A 13,004-nucleotide genomic window follows, 5' to 3' on the forward strand; every position below is an offset into this window, starting at 1 on the left:
TGCCCACGGGCACAATAATAATAGAAGAGGAGGCCCACGTGCTGTGCATTTACCTACTATTAACTAACTCTAATACCATGTGATAAAGGCTATAAAACAAGTATCAACACCACTCTGGTCTGAATATTTGTATCCCCTCCCTAAATTCACATGCTGAAATCCTAACCCCAAAGGTGATAGAATTAGGAGGTGAGCCCTCTGGGAGGTGATTAGGTCATGAGGATGGTGCCCTTGTGAATGGAATTAGTGCCCTTATAAAAGAGATCCCAGAGAGATCTCTCCTCCCTTCCACCATGTGAGGTTACAGTGAGAAGAGGCCATCCAGGTACCCTGATCTTGGATTTCCCAATTACTATAACTTTGAGAAATAAATTTCTGTTGTTTATAAGCCACTCAGTCTATATGGTATTTTGTTATAGCAGCCTACAAACAATAATATATAAAAACGGAAAGGGAAAGAACAATTCCAGAGATTTCAGAACTTCTTTTTCCAAGAGAAAACATCAGACTTAAAGGATAAGCAGAATTTTGCAAAACAATAGAGCAGACATTTTGTGTGTTCATTACTTGACAAACACTGTTCACTGCTGTTTATATATTAACCAGTTTAATCTCAGCAACAATGCTTTAGTATTTACTGTGAAGTAAATACTATCATTTTCTTTATTTTACATGTAAGGAAAATAAAATATAGAAAAGTTAAGCATCTTGTCCAAAGCTATGTAGACAGCTACAAGTGGCAGAACCTGGATCTGAACCTATTTTGCCTGGCTCTAAAGCCAGAATTTTTAAACCACTTTTCCAAATGGCTTGTTTTAACAGACACATGATAGAAATGCTAGGGTTTAATCCAGCTGGAGATGACACAGGCTGATACGAAGGCAGGGGCAAGACTGAAGAATCTCATCATGTGGACAAGTGGAAGGTTTTACATCTGAGAATTAGCATGATTAGATCTACATTTTAGAAAGACAACTAGGGTAATATCTTCAATACAGAAAAATTTCTTCATACTGGGAGCAAAAAAAAAAATTCTAAACCAAGGGTATCCAAACATTATAGAAGCCAGTTTGGTGGTAAATGTCATGAGGCCACTCACAAAAATTAAAGTGAAAGGATCACAGTACTTTGCATATAAACATGCACAGACAAAACAAAATGCAGGCTGATGACTAATTTTTACCTGAGTTAAGCATTTTTTAATATACAAGTCAAACAGGTGACCTACCTCCTATAAGGAACTCAAATGAGTCCATGATATTATGGCCTTGGCAAGACAACTACTTTTTTTCTGCCCCTTTTTGTACTTCCTGCCTTAGTTTATGTCAAAAGCTAAGTGGCCTTATCAGTTTAAAGTGCAAAATAAAAACATGAGTCAGCAAACAGAGATTTCCTTCCCTCTTGTCCAAATATAAACATTTCACACTGACAAAAAAGTATTCATCTAGTAAAAAAAAAAAAAAAAAAAAAAAACCCAGCAGCCTTAAAAATATTGAGATCTTTATTCCAGCAACTTTACCTTCAGAAATTTACTCTAAGGAAATATTCTGAACCGGAAAGGGAAAATAGTTTTCACACAAAGATTTTCATCAGAGCATTATCTATAACAGGGAAAAAAGGAGAAACATCTAATAATTGAAAAATAGCTAAGTAAACTGCATACATCCACTCAATGGAATATTATATAGCCCTTAAAAATTATGTTCATAAAGACTACATAATAATTTGGGGAAAACTGTAATCAGAACATAAAATGGCTGGTTATATGTACCATGAACAACTATGTAAATATATGAAAATATTAACCATGACTGGGTTTGGAAGATTAGTAATGTGTCTCTCTCCTCCTTTTCTAAACTTTTCAAACACTCTTTAACGAAAAAATGTAACTTTTGATTTTTTTAAAAAAGCCTTTCTATGCAAATACTTGTTAATTACAAAAAAAAAAAAAAAAAAAACCCACAAAAATCAATTCATTAGCTCAAGCCACATCTATACTCTACTTAGAAATCAGGTTGGATTTATAGTGTGATCTGGTTGGAGAAGTAAAAAATATATAATGTAGTTTAAAGCAGTGTTCCAAATTCAGAACGTTTTCCTAAGGAGTCTCACCCATGGGAAGGATTTCTATCAGAATTGCCGGAAGTGAAATTAGAAAGATACTCTTACACTACTCGACATGGCTATTTAATTTTCCAACTTATGTGTTATTCCTTAATATTAAAAGAAAAAAATGTTAAAGTACTCTTAACTGCTGTGTAACTTGCTTTATATTTAAAGTAAACCTAATCAGCCAATTGCAGAACAAATGAGCATTTTCTTCATCTTGGCCTCATCTAGTAAAGCAACAAGTAAATGATCCAACTCTTGTGAATATCAACAAAATACACTCTCTTCCATTTAATATGTTATGGATCACAAACTCCCATAGAAAGTTTTTTTAAATTACTCTAATTTGTACATGAAGATATAATTTGTTTATTAAAGGAAGGAGTAACCACCAAATGTTATAACCCAAGTACCTTTAATAAAAAGATGAAGAAACAAAAAATGTCCAACCACTCTCTGTATCAGCTTCAGACTAGAGGCTGTTTTATAATTCTTGCACCAGCATGGAATTCAACAGACTAAACAAATGCTCCCATTAAATATTGAGGGAATAATTATATTATTCAATAAAATAAACAAAAAAATACAGGCTACAAAAAGTGACTAGGGGAAAAATATCCAAAAACTGTCAGTACTTTAAGAAAGGCAAACGACAGAAGATAAATGGTCTATTGTCAAATGAAGCAGGCAACTATTTTCTCCTCCTACCTCTTGTTCTTTGGTTCATTACTCTTTCTTAACTAATAGTAAAAAATCATGGCACAAAGATTAAAAGAATTAAGGAACTAAAAGTACAGGGTATTGATTAACTTCACTTTGAAAATGTTTAACAGCTGGATACTTCTTTTTTTTTAAAGACACCTTTATAAAAATTCTGTTTGATCGGCCGGGCGTGGTGGCTCACGCCTGTAATCCCAGCACTTTGGGAGGCCGAGGAGGGCAGATCATGGGTCAGGAGTTCAAGATCAGCCTGGCCAACATGGCGAAACACTGTATCTACTAAAAATACAAAAATAAGCTGGGCATGGTGGTGTACGCCTGTACATCCAGCTACTTGGGAGGCTGAGGCAAGAGAATCACTTGAACAGGGAGGTGGAGGTTGCTGTGAACCAAGATTGTGCCACTGCACTACAGCCTGGGTGACAGATTGAGACTCGCCTCAAAAAAAAAAAAAAAATTCTGTTTGATCCATTTTTTTTTTCTTTTGGAAACAAATATTTCCAAGTAACAAAACTACGTATGTGTGTTTCCAGACTTACATCACCAGATATCTTCTTAATCAGATAGACTGGTCTTGTAAATACACAGAAAAAGTAGGACTTGAGCTCCCAAAGTAGACCTATGGTGGGCTTCAGGGTGATCATGAGCAAACTGCACAAATTTTCAGTATTTTTAATATATGAAACCATTTCACAATACACTTCATTAGATGCCATGGACATGTAAGATCTCTCAGAGACATGTTGTAGAAGTGATCAAAATTAACTGGCAATATTAATTAGTGTTACAGAAATGTATGTGTCATCTATCCTAACATCCAATTTTGGATAGGATTCAAGGCCTGGTGAGATTAACTCCTGCCTTGTTTGAGGTGCTTAAATTAAAACATCAAAAAAGGTCAAAGGGGAACATGGCAGGGGACCTGTAATGTAATTCTCATTACTCTAAAATAAACTACTTTTTTCTAACCTGCTCCATTTCACTTAGGTACTCAAGTCAACTGTATAGTCCGAACAAAGATGGAATTGTCCAAATAGATCATGATTCCAAAGGATAATAAATTGAAAAATTTATTTTCAATTTATTGAAAAATTCCTGACACTTATAGACACCACAGACTCACAGAAGATTATACACTAAAGATGCAGGGTTAAAAATGCATAAAAACACAAAGGTTGCAAAAACTATATTATTTCAGAAATTTAATGCCAATAAATATTTTAAAACGTAAAGAGCAATCCATCATTGCTTGCATCTTTCAAGCCATCTTGTAAGCAAAGAATTACAATGACATTTATTGGTAAAAGATGGAAAAATTCACAAAACGGGAGGGGGATCATAATCATACTCAATCGCCCTAAATAAAATCAGGCTGAATTAATCAGAAGTCCAGAAGAATTGGGAACTTACAAACTTTGATAAAGCTGAAATAACTATTAGTTAAATGTGGAACAGCAGACAACCTACGAGACAATGGCCCACCTGCTCACATTTCCAAACAGAGAAATAGTACCCCTAAAAAACAGTACCCCTAAAAATGAAGACAGGTGGAGACAGAACTCTGGAATAAGTAGAACACAATGATGAGTAGTGGACAGTAGGAATTGTAAATGGTTCCTAACAAAAAGAATGAAAGATTACTGTACAACTCCTTAAGAAAAATGATAAATCTCTATCCACCCTTAAGGCAGACAGGCAAAAGACAAGTTAAAATTTGCTATACAATTCCAATGACATTACAGTGAATATAAAAACAGAAATGGATCTAGTCATTTCAGTTCCAGAAAATACCCTAAAGTACTAATGTTCTTTGATCTGGTTCAACAAATAATATCTTCAAACGCTTCTTTAACCCAGTTACTCCAATTAGGAGCTAACCAGGTTTTCAGACACAGTTAAGTCCTTACTGGTTCTTGGAAACCGTGGCTTTAAGTGAAACAATGTAAAACAAAATTGATTTTAGCATTGGCTAATTTACATAAACAAGAGTTAAGTTCCTACAGGACATTTCTGGTCACAAAAACATCACCAAACTTCTAAGACCCAAAACACTTCTAAAATTAACACTGAAATAAATGTGAGCCATATATACATTTAAGAAAGATTAACAGAAACAAGATAATTATTTACCCAATTATTCCAATTCAGGGTTGCAGTGGCCCGAGCCGATCCAGCAGCTGAGGGTACAAGGTGGGAATCATCCATGAACAGGACACTATTTAATGGCAGGGCGCATTCACACACACACCTACATTCACTACAGTGGGGACAATGTAGACATACTAATTCACCTAACGTGCACACCTTTGGGATATGGGAGGAAACTAGAGTAGCCAGAGAAAACCCAAGCAGACATGGGGAGAATATGCAAACTCCACACTGGCAGTGGCCTAAGCTGGCAATGTTTTTTCTCATCAATGTTATAAGGAAATGGCATTGAACGAAATGAGGTTGTTTGAGGACCTGCTGTATTTGTCTGTATTTGTATTGGAGGAGGAAACAGGTGAAGTGCTTGCATTCCTTTTTCCTGTTTTAAAACAGCAGTTAGCCCTCACCTTTCAACATTTGTCTCAATCTCAAATGAGTCAAATTTAGCTAAATAAAACTCACCACTAAGCAAAATAAGGGAAATAAAAAAAAAAAAAAACCCTAGAACAGAAAAATGAAAATGGATAAAACCTTGCTCTTTACTGATTCTAATGTACTTCATAAAGTACAGTGCTTAACTTCATAGCTAAAAAGGCTAAAATGAACTCTATTTCGATTTAGTCCGTAGGGGAAAAAATTTATTTAAACAAAATTCCTACACAAGAAAGCCATATGGAGACCCACAGAGAACACAGAACTCTGCTGGTCTCAGTTCACAGCAGCAGGAGAGTCCTACTGTCACAAACACCCATAAGTAAAGTTCCATCTTACTGAGCCTCTTACTATTCAGCCTTGATCTGGTTACTTCCAAACACCTCCCAACCTTCCATACATGGGACTGACAATGCAGAATAGCTAGTTTGACATTTTTCCCATTGAAAATTTATTTTTGTCAGAGATTGATTTTCTAAATCTGGAGAAATTGGGGGTTGGAAATAGGAGAGAGGTTTGGCTCATGAAAACCTATTTATAGTCATGCAATAATGCAGGTACTGTTGCCTTTAAAGCACAGACACTGACAGCAAGTCTTCCAGTCTCTCCAGTAAGACTTAAGTGACATGCTAGCAAGAGATGCAATGTGGTCCCTCAACAGAGTTAAGCAGAAATCTTAGGAATCAAAAACAAAAGGAGTAACATGTAGACTGAATTCCAGCTTACTACTTACCACTTGTAAGTTCACTGAAGTTGTGAAATTTCAGCCAAACAATTTCAAAAGTAGCATCTCCTTGACGAAAAGGAATCAAGGAACTTATGGATGTCACAATGACAAGAGTCTCTAAGGATATAACTGTAGTTTATGTATTTTAGGTGTGCCAAGTATGCTATTAACATATCTTCATTGTATCAGAAAATTATTTAAGAGTTCTTTCTGGTTCTGTTCTGCATACACAAATCCTTCTATCCTGACAAATCTAGGCTGCTAATAGAGTACCTGGTTAATTTTTCTTAATCACAGAATTCCCTATAAAATAGCAGCTGTCACATCTGTTTTCTCATTAGATGATTACTTGAAGAGTTAAGGCAATTAAAAGTTTTCTCATTGTCCCCAACTTCAACAAATAAAGTTGGCTTTTGAATATCTTCTTGCCATTTCCTCTAAAAGCTGTACAACATTCCTTAATCCTATTGAATCCCCATTCCCAAATTCATGCTTGTAATGGCATACTGTCCTTCAGGACATGGTAGCCTTTCAAGATACCCAGCTCCCCATAAGCTTACCCTGATAAAGTCCATTCACATTCATGTCAACTCAAACACTGTAAAGACTCCTGGCCTAAAATGCTCACTCCTGAAACACAGGAAAGATTGAAGACCACAGACATTTTAAGATTTAATTTTATTGACTACCCCAGAAAAAAGTCTACGGTAGTTGTCTCTTAGAAAAAAACTATTCTCTTTGAGTCAGTTATCCTAAAATAGCAATTTTAGACTACAAAGAATGCTAAATGTGGTAGATTTCCGGAAGTGGCTAGTTATGAATGATTCATCAGTAGCTAATAAACGAAATTATTTGAGTTACCACCTTATACAAGCATTATACTGGTTGTTTTTTACAAACATTACATTGACCCCTCACACCAATCCTTCAAGGTAGAAATCATTATCTCAATTTTACTAATAAACTTGAGGCTCAGAGGTTAAAGTAACTTTCTCCAGACCATATTCTGGTAAGTAGTAGGTCTACATTTTAAACCAGTACTGACTAATACTAAAGTCCCTCAGTCAAGTTTTTTTTAAAAAAGTAATCCAAATATCAAATTCACACATGAAAATAGAATCAACTACAGGAGGAAAAAACTATCCTTTAAAAAAAAAAAAAAAGAGAAACAAAAAACCTGTTGTATTTCATGTTTTGGAACATATTTCTCTCTCTCCACTGATCTCACAGGTGCTGTTTATGACAACAAACATGCACATCTGTAGGGGTGAACCGACAGACACAAAGCAGGACGGCCTGAACTCTCTTCCTATATTTAGATCCTTCAGCTCAGCTCTTAATTGCATAATTTAATCAGGACCCTCTAGAAGGGAAACACATCTATATTCATCACAGGCATCAAAGGAAACATCTTTACAAGTTATATCCTTTTACAAACCAACATATGGTCTCACGCCACTTTCCCAATTGTTGAACTCCTCCTCTGGGAAGAACATGGAATTTTATTTCTTTTTATCACTTGAAAAAATCACTTCCCTCCTAATTCAGTAAAACTGGGTGGAGGCCACTTCCTCCACAGGTGAGAGAAATAAAACTTGTTGATCTGTCATTGTCAGGAATTTTAAAGTTAACCATTTATTTTACATATTTTCAAAATGGAAACAAAAGGCAGACAAAACCCAGAATGAGAAATTGGGGCACATTCTCCATGCTTTCAAATAAAACCTCTACCTATTTTTTTGTCATTTTAAGATGGTTTCTAAATTAGAAAACAAGTGTCTTTAACTTGAATAGGTTTGAACTGCAGCTTTCCACTTAGTAGCTGTACTTTGAAGAAAACAACTCTGAGCCTCAATTTGCTTTTCCACAAAATTGTGATACCATCACCCAATCCACCAGGTTATGCAGATTAAACATAAATATGAAAGGCTTACTTCAAAATTATAACATGCTGAAAAACAAAGTGATTTATTAACAAAGCAAGTTCATGAATAAAGCTAATTTTAATATTTTGCATATCCAAAAAAATGAAGTTTACAGTCTAGTTTTTGTCTGTTTAATGAAGCTCTAACTTCACACAAAAAGAGAAAAACTGATAACCACTACAGTCATACAATTCACTCAATAAACAGCTATCACAAGCCAGGCACTATTCTAAGCACTAGAAACACAGCACTGAAAGAGACACAAAAAGTTTTTCAAAGTCTGTGCCTGTGCCTTGGTGGGGCCTACATTCTGGTGGTCAAGGAAAGCCTCATTGCGAATGTGATATCTGAATAGCCCCCTGAAAAGGAATTATCTGGGGAAGTGCATTCCAAGCAGAGAGAAGGGCAATTGCAAAAGCCATTTAAGCCATTTGGCAAGGATGATCCTGAGATCTTCAAGGAATGGCAAGGAGTCCTCACCGAGGCTGGAATGGAGTAAGTGAGGGGACAGAAATGAGAGATGAGGCCAGAGAGGTCACAGGGGAAGGTATGTGCGGGACCCGCAGAGACTTAAGAGCTTTTGATCCAAATTGAGATGGAAACACTGGGAGATCTGAGCAGAGGAGAGCCATCATCCAACTTACAGTTTAATAGAATTACTATGGCTTTGCTGGGTTGAGAACATATTGAAAGATGCAGGGATGGAAGTAGGTAGTGGTGGGTAGGGAGACCATGTAGAAAGCTATGCCAATTGTTAAGGTACAAGATGATACAGACTTCAACCAGCGTGGCAGAAGTCATCAGATTCTGGATATATTCTCAAAGCACAGATGTGAACAAATAATACTTTACTGCTTATATAAATAAAGAAAAAATTAACTGTAAGGTTGGAGAATTGTTTAATTTTTAGAAGTACAAAATCCCATATTACGAGGACTATAAGACTGAGTGAGATTTTTTTTTTCTTTTTTTATGGAATCTTTCTACCCAGAGATTGAGCATCTGAGATAGGACCAAAGACAAGGCCACTGGAGGAAAAATAGTTCAAGAATTATGGACTAAATGTCCATAATTCCTGTACAGGAATACAGGTTGAGTATCTCCCTTATCTGAAATGCTTGGGACCAGATGGTGTTTCAGATTCCAGACATTTCTGAAGGTTGGAATATTGTGAATATACATAATGGACATCTTGGGGATGGGACCCAAGTCTAAACATAAAATTCATGTATGTTTCATCTATACCTTATGCACATAGGCTGAAGAGTAATTTTTCTTTTTTTCTTGAGACATGGTCTTGCTCTGTCACCCAGGCTGGAGTGCAGTGGCATGGCTCACTGCAGCCTAGACCTCCCAGGTTCAAGAGATCCTCCCACCTCAGCCTCCTAAATAGTTGAGACTACGGGCAAGTGCCATCTCGCCTGGCTAATTTTTGGATTTTTATTAGTGACAGGGTTTTGCCACATTGCCCAAGCTGGTCTCAAACTTCTGGGCTAAATGATCCACTGCTTCAGCCTCCCAAAGGGTTGCGATTACTGGCATGAGCCACCAGGTCTGGCCAATTTTATATAATAATTTTAATAATTTTGTGCACAAAAAAAGTTTTGACTATGACCTGTCACATGAAGTCAGGCGCAGAATTTTCCACTTGTAATGCCATATCAGTCCTCAAAAAGTTTTGGATCTTGGAGCATTCTGAATTTTCGGATTAGGGTTGGTCAACCTATAGTATAAAGGGAATAACAACTAGGAGTTAAATCTTGTAGGAATTAGGGTGAACGATATGGGCAGTGGGGCAGAAAATGACTAACAAGGAAGGGTAATGAGTGGTATAATTTTATGTGATAGTCGAAGCTGGGTGTTTTTTATAGAGGGTGGTAGAAGAATGGTCTGAAGGCGGCAATAAGAGGTAAGACGTTTATGGGAGAAACTAGCCACGGCTTGAGAGAGCCACAGGGGAAATAGCTCCCTCAGATAAGCACACACAAAGATCTATGTTCAAGTATATTTGTGTTCTAAATAACCCAGGTGCCTAACAATAATGGAAATATTAAATAAATTATGGTACATTCGACTATGATGTAACTGTTAACAAAATAAGAAAAAACAGATAGACTTTCATGTACAATACTACCATGAAAAGAAAACCATACTACAGCTGTTCAGTAAGAAGTGGTAAAAAAGACCTATAGTATGGTCTCTTTCTAAAAACACAAATAGAAACAAAAACTGTCTATGTATATACATGAGCATTTTTAAAGGCCTGGAAAAAAATAAACGAAACTGAACAAGTAGTTACCTTTAGGAGAAAGCTGGGTACAAGGGAGTGCAGGAAAGCCAACTTCTTTTACTTTTAACCAATTGCTGCTTTCAAATTTAAAACCCCAATAATAAAAATAAATAAAAACTGACAGTAGGTAAGACAGTTATTTCTACATGGCTCTAGAAGACAGCATTATGACCAACAGGTGGCAAGATATATCCTCTTATAGAGGAAAAAAATAATTGAAAGTGTATCTGCACAGGATTTTCAGAGAAATGTATTCTGGTAAAATATATCACCCTATTCTGGGTTAACATGATATAGATAGGAATGGAATGTTCTCTTTTATTAAGGATTCAGGCACATAATCAAAAAATTCCATTTCACAAAATGGCATATTATAGCAAAAAAGTAAGTTTCCCTCCCATTTTAGACCCTTACTGCCCTTTCTATTAATTATTCACATCAAATTTTTCAATGCATGAATTTCTTACTAAATAAAAATGTTCGATGTTATTCAAATATCTTCACAAGCAATTTGGTCCTGTACTTTTTGCATTACAGAAATCTGTTATTTGAAAGAATAACTTCTAAAAATAAAAGTTTATCTAACCACTGAAACAAACATTGACATCGGCCAGATTTCACTCTCCTTCATATGACAATTAATGACAGACTTTTTCAATCTGCCAAACTGGACTGGAATTGCAAACATTCACTTGGCCACCTCAGAGGAGAAACTGAACAAACAGCAGCAACCCTCTCTTCCAGAATGTGAGAGCTCCCTCCACCTAAGAGCTAAAAGCAGCATATGCAAAGTTTTTCACTGGTTTTAGAGAAATAATGCTTCAGATATATGCAAGCATCACCTATAGAATTAGGTGAGACCTGTACCCATGAATCTAGTCCTTTCTACCTCTGATCACTTGTTCAGTAGTTTTATCTGTTAACTTCCCCAAAGTAACTTATTTACCAATTACAATGGAAAAACCTAAGACAGTATTCTCAGAAGACTTCAGAACCCAAGTTCTCCTCCTTTACACGCTCAGCTACTAAGAAGGCTTTCATTTCCATCAATCCAGCATTTAACTGAACAAATTGTTAAGCCCTTATCACCAACATAAACGTGCAGTAGAAAGAAAACGAGTTATAACACAGTTCCCATCACCATCAAGCTTATGGTAATGAAGTGTGTATGGGAGAGATGGGAGAACTATATCATATGGTAGACAGTGATAACAGTCACAGGACTGCCTGTTCAGGCTCTTCATCCAAGGAGAAACATACATGCAGACAGAGCGGCCTACAGTCTGTGCTACAATGACATCTTCCACGCATGCTGAGCTCTGTGTTACTTATCCTACAATGGAAATCCAAACGGTCCAAATATCAACCAGCTGTTTCAGTGGGTGTGAAAAATGGAACGGATAATCCAAAGCAGCCTTACTAGTAATTAACTATTGCTTTGACAATCTATTATGATTCAACAAAGAAAGATTTTAAGCATTTATATTTTGCTTACACTATTAATAAAGCTACAATATGCCCTGAGAACACAGTAAATTCTAGAGAAATGCCTCTTTAAGATTCAAAAATTGCTGTGGAAAATCTGTAAATGGATGACAGTTAACTCTAGTGTTTCAGTATATTACAAAAACATAAAGACAAACATTTTATGTCATATAAATCACTCTCTTGGAATTCAGAGTACAGGCAAAAAAAAACAGACTTTTACAGAACACCTGAAACATATTAGTTTGAAAACTCAAGAAACTTTTATCACTATCACCACCAACTTCAAAGGGAGAAAGTGGTAGGTGGTTTTATGGGAAACACTGTAAAAAAGTGCATCCATGGTCTCCATCAAATTTCAACAGAAGTATAGTCATCCCTCAGTATACCTGGGGCACTGGTTCCCAGACCCCACCACCCAATGCCAAAATCCTTGCATACAGGTCTCAGTGGGCCCTGTGGAACTCGTGCATAAACAAAAAGCTGGCCCTCTGCATATTCAGGTTTCACATTCTGCAAATACTGTATTTCCTATCCACTATTGGTTGAGAAAAAAATGAGTACAAGTGGACTCATGTGGTTCAAGCCCCTGTTGGTCAAGGGTCAACTATATTCAAAAACAACCCAAAATCATACTTATATCATCCTCATATCATCCTCATCACCACAACCACCACCATAATGAATCAACACGCACTGTTTTGAGCACTTTAAATTTAATTAAATAGCTCTCTTAATCCTTACACGAGTCCTACAAAATAAGTACTATTTTATAGATGACAAAACTGAGGCACGAAAAAAGTTAAGGAACCTGCCAAGGTAACCTCTCTACTGCTTCTCCTCAGTAGCCCCCTCCTTGGTCTGATGCATAAGGCAGAATAACAGGCAAGGATTTGCTTATAGTTAAAAAAAATTCCCTCCATCTCCTATCCCTTTCTAATTTATTCTTGTTTTTGCTATTGCTTTCCTTCTCTATATCTTCTCACTTACCCAAAACATGAAAAAAAAACAAGAGTTTTATCAGGGCAGCAGTGACAAAATTCAATTCACTTTAATCTAAAGAGCTTAGAATAAGACATTATAAGCTATCATTCAACAAGACATCAGAAAATTGGCACCATTAGCTCTTGTATATGTTCAAATCTTAATAATCCTTTTCTCATGATGA

The 13,004-nt window shown here is 36.2% G+C and overlaps 1 protein-coding gene across 4 annotated transcripts in view; it reads right to left on the reverse strand.

The window, feature by feature from the left end:
* Positions 1 to 13,004, reverse strand: part of SMAD1 (SMAD family member 1) — a 75,338-nt gene that overhangs the window by 48,099 nt on the left and 14,235 nt on the right. Inside the window, exon 1 of one of the 4 annotated variants that reach the window (XM_050791775.1) lies at positions 4,960 to 8,117. The exons of the other annotated variants lie outside the window; for them this stretch is intronic. The gene's annotated coding sequence lies outside the window, so the exon portion shown is untranslated. Of the gene's footprint in view, positions 1 to 4,959; positions 8,118 to 13,004 lie in introns of those variants that run through there. 4 annotated transcript variants of the gene reach the window in all.

The sequence above is a fragment of the Macaca thibetana genome, chromosome 5 (assembly GCF_024542745.1).
Source record: "Macaca thibetana thibetana isolate TM-01 chromosome 5, ASM2454274v1, whole genome shotgun sequence".
Lineage (NCBI taxonomy): Eukaryota > Metazoa > Chordata > Mammalia > Primates > Cercopithecidae > Macaca > Macaca thibetana.